At 46.5% G+C, this 14,315-nt stretch overlaps 1 pseudogene; it reads right to left on the bottom strand.

Moving 5' to 3' along the window:
• Positions 1 to 3,552: 3,552 nt before the first annotated feature.
• On the bottom strand, positions 3,553 to 4,525 carry LOC129478413 (uncharacterized; annotated as a pseudogene).
• Positions 4,526 to 14,315: the final 9,790 nt, after the last annotated feature.

Here is a 14,315-nt window from a genome sequence, read left to right as displayed (position 1 = left end):
TCCTACTTCCTATCCTTTGCAAGAATGGGATACAATGATGGGGATAACTCCCCCAGTGAGGTGACTGAAAATCATTTTTGATGGGCTTTGGGAAGCACAAAGAGAGGTTTTTGTTTTCAGAATGACCCACCCTCCTAATGATGTGTGCTCAGGCTGAGCACTACCTGAGTCCCTGAGCAGAGCCAAAATAAAGAGGGCCTGTGAGGGCCAGGGGTGTCAGCTGGACTCCTCCACAGAGCAGAACCACTAGCCCATTCCTAGGAAACTCCATGGGCTCCCCAACTTCTGCTCACAAAACTGCAATAATGCTGTGATCACTTGTGTTGTGGCTTTAACTTTTCAAAGCCTTTTGCAGCTGACGTTTCATTCCACTTCAGCTGGGAGGGAGGCCAAACAGCGATTGTTAGATGAAAAGACTGAGATCCAGAGAGGCTGTGTGATGATGGCGAGTGGTCATGAGAATGTACTGGCTCAAGTGTGAGGAGTCTAAAGTTCAAGTCCAGCACTGAGCTCAGTTAGCTGTGTAGCCCTAGGCTTCTGTTGAAGTGTTTGGACAGGATGGTCACCAAGCCCCTCACCGTTGAGGGTGTGATCTGATGACTGTTCAAGTCCTGCAGTTGGCTTGGAGACAAATGGGACACGACCATTCTCAACTAGCTGGCTGTTGAGGATTCGTTGAGCCAGATGTTGGGTTGCCCATCACATGATGGCTCCAGGCAGTACCGCCGTCCTGATGTGGCTCCTGTCTAGGCAGCAGAGGGTCTCTCTTTCCTTTCAGTGCTGGAGCATGCTCTCAGATGCCTCTGGGGGCAGTTCCTGTGGAGGGTATTGTACTGCAGGCAGGGAGACACAGCAGAGGCTGGAGCAGATGGGATTGGCCCAGGCTGCTAGGGAAGAGGACCCCCCAAGCAACCCCTTTCAGAAGCACTGTGGGAGGAACCCCTCTGCCCCATTAACGCCCCTATAATTTATGCCATCTGCCCCCATAAAACCAACCCTTCTCCAGTGTCTGGTTCTCCAGATGGCCTTGGGGGCCTAATCAAAGCCAGGCCCCTCGCTGGCCTCATCCTCTCATACTGGTCTGTTAATAGCCTTCAGCCATCCCGGCTCCAGGCCCCCTTAACTCCTTCATCCCCAGCTTCCTCCTCCTCCCCAGGATCTCTGTTCTGCGCCCTTTCAACGCCCTGGACTAGGTTCACACAGAGGAGGCCACCCCAAAGTCAAGTGTGATTTCTTGGGAGAATTGCTAGATTGGGATCAGGAGCCTGTGGCCACCGCTGACTTGCTGAGTGGATTTGGGACAGTCATTTGACCTAGCCCCTGTTTCCTGATTTTTGGCAAGCAACATTTCAACAAAGAGCTTGCAAGATGTTTTTTACCTACATGGTCTCATTGAAACTTCCAAAAGGAGGTAATTACTCCCCTTCTAACGACTCTCATGGGGGGACATTCACAGCAGCATGGGCTGTGGAGAAGAGGAAGCAATACAGAGGTCCACAGTTACCAAGCCAGACTGGGGAGGGGCCCCACACAGGTGGCACAAGCCCCTCTCTCCAGGCAGGTCAAGGCCCCCCATGGGAGGGCGTGGGATCTCCCCACAGCTCTGTTGCCGTGACTCCTGGAGACTGAGGCTCTGGCTGTGACTCTTGACACAGGACAGTGTGGGGGAACTTGGGGGAGGCAGAGAAGAGGCCATGTGGAAAGCAGCACTTCTGTTCCACGCCACTCCGCTGAAGCCCACAAGGCAGGGGGTGCAGGTCAGTGACAGCCCTCATGCTTCCCAGAGGAGTCAAAGCCTGTCCCCGCTGAAGACGAGACAGGCGCAAACAGGCCACACAGGAGCAGGAGGGCTGCAGCCAGTCCCACAGGAGGAAGGGCTGCGCCAAAGGTAGCCCGGGCATCGGGTGGCTGGTTGAGTAGTGGCGTGGAGACACCCTGTGGTGAGATCGAGCAATCACAGTTTGGTTCCCTCCGAAAGGGGATGCGACAAAAAACCCAGAACCAGCGTTGAGTTCCCACCTGTGCTGGACAGAGACTTTCCAGAGACCTCCTTTCCCCATCCCAGTGCTCTGGGAGGGTGACGTGCCAATGCCTAGACTCTGCCACCATCCACCTTCTAGCTCTCCCACTTGTCAGCTGTGTGATGGTGGCAACTTACATAACCTCTTGGAACCTCAGTTTTCTTGCCTGTGACATGGGCTACTTTGTAGGGTTGTTGCAGGGATGGGGGCAAGTGCTTGCCCAAGGGCCTGGTATGTAATAAGAGCCAAACAAACTTGGCCTCTGCTACAGAGGCTACATCTTGTCCAGTGTCACATAGTTAGTAAGGGACTGGTGCAGCAGGGATTGAATCTAGGTTTCTCCAACTCTGCCTCATGGGAAGCAGGGAAGTTGACTGTTGAGTGTCTCCACTCAAAGGCCACGTTTATTTCTGAGATGGAAAAGGTACAGTTAGAGCTCACCTCAGGTGGGGCAAGAGAGAGATGACTGGCCACATCTGACTTTCTGGCAAGCCCAGCTCCAGCCAATGAGAAAGCAGAACCTCCCACAGGTGGGAAGAGGTGTTGGTGCTGCCTCTCCTGCTTCCTTCTCTGCCCCTTCCCCTACCTTCCCTCAGGACCAAGCACTTGGAATAGAGATGGACTGTCTCCCTTCCATTTTAATGAATTTATTTTATAAAGATGGGGTCTGCTGTGTTGTCCAGGCTGGTCTTGAACTCCTGGGCTCAACTGATCCTCCCATCTCAGCCTCCTGAGTAGCTGGGAGTACAGAAACACACCACCATGCCCTGCTAATTAAAAACAAAAACAAAAACAAACAAACAAACAAAACCAAAGTGTTTTTTTTTTTTTTTTTGTAGAGATGGGGGTCTCATCATGTTACTCAGGCTGGTCTTGAATTCCTGGCCTCATGTGATCCTCCCGTCTCAGCCTCCCAAAGTACTGGGATTACAGGCATGAATCGCCATGCCCAGCTCTCCCTTCCATTTTAAAGAGGAGATCATAGCTTGGAGAACTCAAGTGACTTGGGCAAGACAACTGGCAAAGAGCAGAGTCGAGATTGGGCTGGAGGTTGCATTCCTCCATCTGTGACCTCGGACACTGCTCCAGCCACCATCTCCATGGCGGGGCTTGGGCCCGGGCACTTGGCTTAGCTAGGCCAAGCAGTGATAGAACATGAAGGATGGGGTGGACTCTTTCCTAAGGTGTTTGGATGACCAGCTCAGAGGCTGGTCCCCACTGGCCAGTGGCCTGACACTGCCGTCCTGCTGGACATATGCACATAGCAGGCAATGCAGGCATTGCTTAGTCCTTGGCTCTTAAATGTCTGGGCCAAATCCCAGCTGCAGCCAGTGCTGCCTCTGTGGAGTCAGTGAGTTTTCCCCAGGATCTTGTCTACCCTAACACGTGCCCTGCGCCACAGGTTTGCTGAGGGCACTGATTTAGGCTGAGAGCTCATTATAAGGGACAAGCTAGGTGTTATGTGTTGGTTGAGGGTAGAGTTACTAAGCTGTGTGTGTTGTGGGGGGAGGTTGGCAACAAGAGCTGACGTTCATTGTGCCTGTGGCAGTGTGCCCGCTACCCTCACAGCCACTCTATGAGACAGATGCCACCATTCTGTCAATTTTACAGATGAGAAAACTGAGGCAGAGAAATAAAGAAACTGGCCCAAGGTCACACAGTCAGAAGATGGCAGAGCCAGGATTTTAACCCAGGCAATCTGACTCCATAGCCCACGCTCACCACCATTGCCCCCGGCAGCCTGTATAAAGGATAGTGCAGATGGGCTCGACAGAAAGTAGGGTAATGGGGTCCGCAGAGGGACAGTTGGGGCAGGGAAGGGGGCTCCAGGTTCCGATGAGCAGTGGGGGCAGGCTGTGAGGAAAACCAGTGTGTTGGGGGCTTCTTGTGAGAGTCAGAGAGCCTCAGTCAGAGGATTAGAGGTTGTGCCCTCTCCCCGAGAGCAGAGCACTACCTGCAGGCAAGGTATCCCGGTGTGCCAAGAATGGGTTACAAGTGTGTGGTCAAGACAGAGATCTCCCCTCCCCCACCCGACCCTCCAGAGAGTCCAGGGGCTCCCGGGGCATCTCTGGCCCCTTCCCCCAGCCCCGCCTCTGGCTGAGAGCAGCCATCGCCTTACTTCACTGTGCCATGGGGCAGCGTCGTTTCCCGCGAGCTGCGCTGTGAGAAAGCCAGGGAGCCCTGCCTGGGCACAGCCCCGACTGCAGGTCGCCCAGTGCCCGCGTCCTCCCAGGCACAGGAGCTCGGCACTGCGGGCGCTACTTCCACAGCGGCGGCCGCCTCTGCCGCTCCCAGTGCCAGGCACAGGCAGCCCACTTCCACCTAGGGCTGCTCTGCTATTGGCGGTGGGGTTAGGCCTGACAGTCGGGGTGGGCTCTCCGTTCACCAAGCTCAGGGAATCCCCCGAGAAGCTCATTCAATCCATTCGGCATCCCGGCGCCTGATGCCTTCCACAGGCTGCACGATCCTGGGCAGGGGACCCCCGCGGATTCCAGATCCCTCATGAGGATGGTGGAAATAGTAATGCCCACCGCAGAGGGCACCTGCAAGCATTAAATGAGCTGGTCTGCGCATCCCGCAAGCCTTTGCCGAGCGCCTGCTCTGTGCCAGGCAGTGCTTGGTGTGGGGATGGGAAATGAACTAATAAACACAGTGCCCACGCTCAAAGAGGGGAAGTGGCCAGGGCCAGGGAAACGCACCCAGAGACAGAAACCGGGATATGCAATCAATAGGGCTCGGCACAGAGCCCAGCACGGAGCACGCCGCCCGCACACACTCCCTGGGCCTCCCTTTAGAGCAACAACGGCCTGGCCGGACAGGGGATTTCACCGCTGCTCTCTGCAGCCCGCAGGGAGCCCGAGGGCAGACGTAAAGCCCATGCCGGCGTTGGCCAGGAAACAGGCCTTTACGGGGAGCGGAAGCAGCCATCAAAGCCGAGCGAGCTGGGGCAGGCCAGGGAACGCTGAGAGCCCGGACGCGGAGTGCTTCCCACCGCCCCCACGGCCCCGGCCGTGGCGCCTCCCTGCCTGGCCACACGGGGGCGCGCTCCCGCTCCGCGCCTCTTCCGCGAGCCCCGTCCGCGCGCCTCTTCCGCGAGCCCCGTCCGCGCGCCTCTTCCGCGAGCCCCGTCCGCGCGCCTCTTCCGCGAGCCCCGTCCGCGCGCCTCTTCCGCGAGCCCCGTCCGCCAGCCCCGTCCGCCAGCCCCGTCCGCCAGCCCGGTCCGCCAGCCCGGTCCGCCAGCCCGGTCCGCCAGCCCCGTCCGCCAGCCCCGTCCGCCAGCCCCTTCCGCGAGCCCCTCCGCGAGGCCCGTCCGCGAGCCCCGTCCGCGAGCCCCGCCCGCGCGCCCCTCGGGTCGCTCCCCATGTCTCGCTCCGCGCCACCTCCCCGCCTCGACCGCGTACCTTCTGCGTTCCTCTCCATGTCCCCTCTGGCCCCGTCCAGGGCCCCGACTGCGCCCCCTCGACGCCCCCTTGGCCGGGTCTTTTGCTCGCATCCTGCCCGCATTCGCGGAGGAGAGAAGGAAGACATAGCTAGTGCAGCGCTTCAGCTTGAGCGGGCTTCCTCGATGCGCTTCCTAGGCTGAGGGTGTGCGGATGCCGCTCGGCTGAGTCGCGGGGAACGACGGTCGCTCACGCACTAAGCGCCCTCTCAGCGTTGGGCTCCGAGGGTGCCGCGGCGGGGCCAGACTTTGCAGGGCTTTGTACCGTCTCCAGGCCTGGGTCTCTCCACTAAAGGGACTTGGGCAGGGTGTGAAGGAGGGAGGTGGTGGCGAGAGGGAATTTATGTTCGGAAAGATCCCTCTGGCTGCTGGGTGGAGGGTGACTTGGAGTGAACTGGAGTTGCCCTACGGAGAGCAATCAGGAGACTGCTGAGAAGTGCAGGAGGTGACGGTGACAGGGTCACGCAAGTGCAGACTCCAGTGCGTTACACATATATGTGGGATTCGGGCTTCGGTCCAGCCCCTCCCTACTCCCCGAAGCCGCCCCAGGCCATCACTTGTTGGATTGCAGACCCCCTCCCTTCGCAGAGATCCATTCCCCACCCCAGGGTGTTCCCGGCCTGAGGCTCCCACCAGATGTGCCACATCATGGGTAAGCTGTGACCATCACTAGCACCACTATGTCCACAGCCAATGTAGAGACGTCCAGTCGGGTGCCTGCCTGGACCCCACGTCAGGCCCTCAAAAGGGAGCAGCCCCCGAGAGTGTGTATGTGGTGGCTGGGGTCGCCACAATCTTTAGTCAGTTCATTTCTTTCAGACCCCGAAGCTTGCTTCTGTCTGTAGAGTCAGAGGCAGTCTGTCTTCGGGGAACTGAGTAATGATAAACAAACTTCCAGGAGACTGAAAAGAAAGCATAACGTCAACGTAGTATGTAAGGTTCTCACAGAGCTGTTGTGAGACAGCCTCACAAATATTTGGCAGACACACACACACGTGCTAGAACGGTGCCTGTGCCAAGCATGTTAGCTGTGACTGTGATGAATGGAAAGAGTGTGCAATATGCAGGTCTGCCAAATATGGTGCTTCTCTGGGATGCTGACTAGGTCTCCTGGCTCCTCAGTGGGCTTGGATTCAGAACAAATGATGGTTCATCCATCCTTGTGAAGTGTCACCGGAAGTTCTTAGGGAGGCCCCCTGAAGTTCCCTGTCCTCCAACAGAACATTCCTTGCTGGTGCCTGAAGTGTCCCTGTTCACCAGATATGCGGTAGGGCTCCCCCAGGAACTGCGGGATCGCATGGAAACATTACGTCTCTTTTTCTGGCTTCCTGCCCGCCATCACTTTTTGATGACCAAACAGGGCTCAAATGCTTGGGCTTCTCATTTCCAGTTATGATCACAGACCAGTCCTGCCTGTCTGTATACACCCTAGTCGCTGTGACTAAACTTGGACGTTTCCAAACTTTTCAGCTTCAAATTTACGGATAGTCTCTTGGGCCACCTCTATACCCGTCCTGTGTGGGTTTCACTACCCAGTTTAACTCTCGAAGAATTACCCCAGAGGCTTCCCTCTGCCCCGGTTGCTGGCAATAACCTCTGTGCCTATGTGGCCAGGTTTACCATCCGCCATCCTCACCAGGCATTGATAACCACTAGGAGGACTCATATTTGTGAACTTTAGTTTACAAACCATATATGCTCCTCTGTTTGGTCTTCAGAACAACACCATACTACTGTGAATTATCATTCAACTACGCACATAAGAAACTACGTTTAGAGTGATAATTAGAATTATATCAGGTCTCGTAATGATTATGCAGCAGATTCAGGACCAAACTCAACACTCATGGCCCAAGATCCTGTTGACAGTACCCCTCTCTGCCTTCCCAGTACAATTGGTAATCAACTGCCTGCTATGGCCAGGGTGCTACTGGTGGCATCACTATCCCTACCAAGGGTCTTACCCAGCATCTGTATGGCCAACAGCCACCATCATGCCCCATCAGTTGTACTGACAACTGAAGAAAAAGGCAAGTGCAGTTTGTGAATGGACAGTAAAGTGTTCACACTTCACACAAGACCCAGGGTAAATCTGTTTGAGGGGTGAGAAGAGAGAGGTAGATGGAGGCATTTCAAGATAGAAAAAATCAGAGGATCACCTGCCCCCATCAATCAACGATAGCAAGACTTGGATATTAAAGTTGATTATTAGCCACAAGACTTTGGGCCAGTCACATTGGTTCTCTGGGTCTCAGTTTCCTACTGTGTAAAAGGGACAATAAAGTTCTGGCTTCCAGTAATGGAAGAATAGCTTTGTTGTACTAACCCTTCCTCCTTCCCTCTCTCCTCTGCAAGCAGCCACCAGCAGCAGATAACAATTATAAAATCTAGACAAAATATTTTTAAAAACCCATTTATTTGAAGACATTGGAGAATGATTAAATGCAGGCAGAAACTGAAGGGATGTCCGCCCATGAAAAAATGAACTGCAAAGGGCCGGGCGAGGTGGCTCACGCCTGTAATCCCAGCACTTTGGGAGGCCGAGGTGGGCGGATCACGAGGTCAGGAGATCGAGACCATCCTGGCTAACACGGTGAAACCCCGTCTCTACTAAAAAATACAAAAAATTAGCCGGGCGAGGTGGCGGGCGCCTGTAGTCCCAGCTACGCGGGAGGCTGAGGCAGGAGAATGGCGTGAACCCTGGGGGGTGGAGCCTGCAGTGAGCCGAGATCACTCCACTGCACTCCAGCCTGGGTGAAAGAGTGAGACTCCGTCTCAAAAAAAAAAAAAAAAAAAAAAATGAACTGCAAAGAATGACTTTGGAGTTTGCAGCCTTTTTCTGAGGGCATACCACATGGGCGGGTTCAGTGGCAGAAGCTGCAGACTTAGTAGTTTGAGGTATCAGGCAGAGCAATCAGAAAATTGGGAATGCTGAAAGGGAGGGAACAGCAGAGGGCGTGAACCCTAAAATCTAATGTAAAATCTGCTCAAATCCTTGGTTGATTGCTAAGCTATTAAGCTAAACTGCCAAGCATGAGGGAGACCCTAGGCAGCCTGGCAAAAAAGCAGCAGCTAGAAGCTGAAGGAACTGAGCAAAGGTTTCAAATGTTACTCACCACAGGAGAGGCAGAGTTTGGAGTTTGAGTCTAGCCAAGTTAACTAACAGCTTCAGTAGAAATTACTCTTCTAGCTAAAAGCAGAACTATCATTTGACCCAGCAATTCCATTACTGAGTATATACCTGGGGGAATATAAATCATTCTACCATAAAGACACATGCACACGAATGTTAACTGCAGCACTATTCACAATAGCACAGACATGGAATCAACCTAAATGCTCATCAATGACAGATTGGACAAAGAAAATGTGGTACATATACACCATGGAATACTATGCAGCCATAAAAAAGAACAAGATCATGTCTTTTGTGGGAACATGGATGGAGCTGAAGGCTATTATCCTTAGCAAATTAATGCAGGAACAGGAAACCAAATACTGCATGTTCTCACTTCTAAGTGGGAACTAAATGATGAGAATTTATTAACACAAAGAAGGAAAGAACAGACACTGGGGTCTACTTGAGAGGGAGGGTGGGAAGACGAAGAGGATCAGAAAACATAACTATTGGGTACTGGGCTTAATACTTGGGTTATGAAATAATATGTGCAACAAACCCCCATGACATGTGTTTACCTATGTAACAAACTTTCACATGTATCCCCAAACCTAAAATAAAAGTTAAAAAAAGAAAAAAATTACTCTTCAAAGAAATATGACAGAATCCAGAGTCTCTAGTACATATCATTCATAATGTCCAGTATCTAATCAGAACTCACAGACAGGCAAAGAAACAAAACATGGCCCATACTCAACTAAAAACATTCGACTAACCTCAACCCTGAGGTGATCCAGCTATTGCAATTAGCAAAGATTTTAGAGCAGCTCTTATAAATTTTTGAGAATGTAAAGAAAAATATGTGGATTATGAATGAACAGATGGTGAATATCAGCAGAAAAATAAATCCTATAATAAAAGAACCAAATGGAAAGTCTAGAGCCAAAAATGATCAAGCAATAAAATGAAAAATTTACTAGATGGGTTTAACATCAGATTGGAGGTAGCAGGAAAAAGAGTTAGTGAACTTGTAGATAGACCAATGAAAATTATCCTATCCTGAGGACAAACAAAAAATTTTAAAGAAAAATGAAGAGGATTTCAGAGGTCTGTGGGACATCAAGCAGTCTAAGATGAATGTCACTGGAGTTAAAGAAGGAAAGGAGGAGAAAGAGAATGAGTAAGACAAGTGTTTAAAGAAATAATGACCTAAACTTCATAAATTAGGTTGAAGGACATTAATTTATCAATTCAAGAAGCTCAGCGAGCCCCAGGCAAGGTAAGTACATATAATACCTAGGCACCTGATGTTCAAGCTGCTGACATCCAAAGATAAAGATAATACACTGAAAGCATCCAGACAAGAACAATGTTACTGATCATGACCAGCTTCTCAACACAATGGAGCAGCATCTTTAAAATGCTGAAAGGAAAAAGCAAAACAAAACCCTGCCAAGCCAGAATTCTATATTCAGCAAAATGTTTTTAAACATGAAGACAAAGTAAATACATTTTAAGATAAAAATGAAGAGAATTCATTAGAAGCACAACTACACTACAAAAAATGTTAAAGGAAGTTTTTCAGGCTGAAGGGAAATGGCACCAGATGGTAGCTCAGATTTGCCAGAAAAATAAAGTCCATCAGACATGATAAATATGTGGGTAAACATAAAAGACGACACACATATCATATTTTCTTATCTTAAATCTTTAAAAGACATATGGCTGTTTAAAGAAAAAATTATAACACTGTAGCAAGGGGTTTATAACCTATGTAAATTAATATATATGACAAAAGCAAAGTATGGGGGTAAATTTAAGTGGAATTATTCCTGCTGCAAGATTCCTACATTTTATGTAAAGTACAATATTAACTGTAAGTACATTGTGGTAAGTTAAGATGCATGTTAAGATACCTGGGACAACCCCTAAAATGCAAAGAAAAATAGATAAGAAAGGTAATAGAGGAATCAAATAAAAAGGAATCAAATAAAATAGTTAGAAATATTTGATTAATTTCTTTTTTCTTCTTCTTCTTCTTCTTTTTTTTTTTTTTTGAGATGGATTCTCACTCTGTGGCCCAGGCTGGAGTGCAGTGGCATGATCTTGGCTCACTGCAACCTCCGCCTCATGGGTTCAAGCAATTCTTTGCAACAGCCTCCCGAGTAGCTGAGATTACAAGCGCACACCACCACGCCCAGCTAATCTTTTTGTACTTTTAGTAGAGATGGGGTTTCACCATTTTGGCCAGGCTGGTCTTGAAATCCTGACCTTGTGGTCCACCTGCCTTGGCCTCCCAAAGTGCTGGAATTACAGGCGTGAGCCACTGCACCCAGCCGAATAATTTCAAATAAGTCAGGAAAGGAAGAACAAATGAATGAGAGAACATGTGAAATAAATAGAAAACAAATAGGAAATGACAGAGCTAAACTCAAATTTATTTATATTACATCAAATGTGATTTGACAAATTATTGATAAAATGATGAATTAAACACTTTAATTAAAAGGAGTAGACTATGAAAATGGACAAAGAGGCAGGACCTAGGTATACGCTGACTGTACGAAATGAACACTAAATACAAAAAACACAAACAGGTTGAAAGTAAAAGGATGAATAAAGATATACCATTTGTGATGGTTAGTTTTATGTGTCAGCTTGGCTTGGCTATAGCACCCAGTTATTCAATTAAACACTCATTTAGGCATTGGTGCTAAGGTATATTGTAGATGTGATTAGCATCTATAATCAGTTGACTTAAAGTAAAGGATATTATCCTTAATAATCTGAGTAGGTTTCATCCAATAAGTTGAAAGGCCTTAAGAACAAAATTGAGGTTTCCCAGGGAAATAAATTCTACCTGTGGACTGACTATAGCCTTAGCTCCTGCTGGAGAGTTTCCAGCCTGCCAGCCTACCCTACTCTACAGATTTCAGACTTGCCAGCCCCTTCAGTCACATCAGCCAATTCCTTGAAATTCTGTCTCTCTGAACACACACACACATGCACACACACACACACACACACACCCCTGTATATCTATAGAAATATAGATATCCAGTAGGTTCTGTTTCTCTGGTAGAACACTGACTGATGATACACTATTCAAATAGAACTCATCAAAAAGCTAGAGTTACTAAATTAATATCAGACAGAGTGAACTTCAAGACAAAGCATATTACCAGAAATTAAAGGGATATTTCATAATGATAAAAGGATAAATATATTAAGGAAGCATAACACTTAGAAATATGTACTAAAATCTAATAATAATTAGTCATAATTATTATAATCTGCACTAAATCTAATAACAGGGCTTCAAAATGAAGCAAAGACTGATAGAACAAAATCAATAGAAAAATTTACAATTATAGTTGCAGATTTTATCTGCAGCTCAGATACTGATAGCATAATTAGACAAAAATTCAGTTAGAATACAGAATATTTGAATGACACTATTGACTTCCTTGACTAAATTGACATTTATAGAATACTACACATAATAACTGCTGAATACACATTTTCCCTACAAGTGTCCATGGAATATTCACCAAGATGGATCATATGCTGGGTAAAATAACAAGTCTCAATAAATTTCAAAAGATTGAAATATTATAAAGTGTTTTCTAACCAAGATGGAATTAAATTTAAAATTAATAAGATATTTAGAAATTAAATAAAATTTTGGTATATTGTATTTTCATTATTTAGTTCAAAATATTTTAAAATTTCCCTTTTTTTAAATTCTTGAGTTATCTGAAGCTGTATTATTTAATTTCAAACTGAATCCAACGATATACGAAAGGGTTATATATCTGACTAAATGAGGTTTATCCATTTTATATTTGTAAATCAGTTATTATAATTAATCTCTTTTACAGAATAAAGGAGAAAATTCATATTATTATCGCAATAAATGCCCAAAAAGCATTTGACAAAACTCCAATCATTCATGATAAAAATTCTCAGTAAACTAGAAAAGTGACCTTCTTAATCTGACAAAGGGCATCTATGAAAAACCTACAGCTAAAATCATACTTACTGGTGAAAAATTGAATACTCTCCCCATAGATCAGGAAAAAGACCAGGATGTCTACTTTCACTACTTCCATTTAACAATGTATTGGAGATCATGGCCACTGCAATAAGGCAAGACAAATAAAGACATAAATACTGAAAATGAAGTAAAACAGTATGTATTCACAAATGACATGATAGTTTATGTGGCTAAAAACCTTATTAGGACAAATAAGTGAATTTAGTAAGGTTGGAGGATACAAGGTCAATACATACAAATACATTGCATTTCTGCATATTAGCAATTGGAAAAATAATTGGAAAAGGAAAAATTCTGATTACAATACTATTATAAATAACAAAATAGTTAAAAATTCCTTAACAGAAAGTATGCAAGAACTGTGCACTGTAAATTATAAGACATTGCTAAGTGAAATTAGAGAAGACCTAAATAAATGGAGGGATAAGCCATATTTATGAGTGAGAAGATGTAATTTTTGCCAAATTAATCTAAAGAGTTAATGTAATTCCAATCATAATCCTAGAAGGCTTTGCTGATAGCATTTTACAGGCTTATTTTGAAAATATATAGAAGTACAAAGGACCCAAGTTATCCTGAAAAAGAAGCAAAACAAAGCTGAAGGATTTATGCTAGATTACTTTAAGACTTATAAAACTACAGCAATCAAGACAGTGTTGTATTGGCATATATAGACAAGTGGATCAGTGAAACGCAATAGAAATTCTAGAAATAGGCTTGCACTAACATAGTTAATTGATTTTGGACAGAGGTGCTAAAACAATTCTATAGAGGAAAGAAAATCTTTCAACAAATGGTGCTTAAACAATTGGACATCTTTATTCTGAAGAAAATGAACCTTGACCCCTGAACCTTATGCCATATATCAAAAAATTAATTAGAATTGGATCATAGATCTAAATATAGCAGCTTAAAATATACATTTTTTAAAAGTAAGCATAGAATAATATTTTTAAGACTCAAAGGTTGGCAAAGATGTCTTGAATGGAACCCAGAAATCAATAATCATTAAAGAAAAAATAATATATTAGACTTCATTAAAATAAAAAAAATTTTTGCTCATCAAGAAGAATTTCTGCTTTCAGCATGATAGAGTAACAGCGACTAGATTTACCTTGCTACTTTCAACAGCTAGAAAACTGGACAAAATATGTGAAAAAAATGTTTTACAGACATTAAATAATAGGCAGTGCAGGGCTGTGATCCTTAAGAGAAGGGGAACAGATGAAGAGAGCCCTACAATGGCTTATTTATTGCCTGTCACAGAGCAGGGGGAGAGAAGCAAAATAGACCTGGTAGTCTCACTGAATTGAGGAGAAAGTTGCAGTTCAGGGAAGCTAGGGTGCTTGAACTTGCAGGGCAGAGTACCAAAGAGGAGAAAGTTCACAGAAACAGACAGAGATCTGAGATCTTCATAGGTGTCCCTTGAGTCTTTGACAGGCTACTTGGATTTATAATCTGTGAGAGTAAATGACCCAAAGCTGAAGAATCACCAAAGAATGGGCAGAACTGTATAGTGGTGAAGTCTGGGCTTTTAGTATACCTGTCACCCAAATAGCATATATTGTACCCAATAGGTAGTTTTTCATCCCTCACCCTCCTTCCACCTTCCTGCCTTCTGAATCACTAATGTCCATTTAACCAAAAACTACTTATAACCCTAAAGCTATTGACATAATA

Source organism: Symphalangus syndactylus, chromosome 3 (assembly GCF_028878055.3).
Source record: "Symphalangus syndactylus isolate Jambi chromosome 3, NHGRI_mSymSyn1-v2.1_pri, whole genome shotgun sequence".
NCBI lineage: Eukaryota > Metazoa > Chordata > Mammalia > Primates > Hylobatidae > Symphalangus > Symphalangus syndactylus.
The sequence above is the reverse complement of the archived record's forward strand: the minus strand, read 5'-3'. Positions and strand labels throughout refer to the sequence as shown.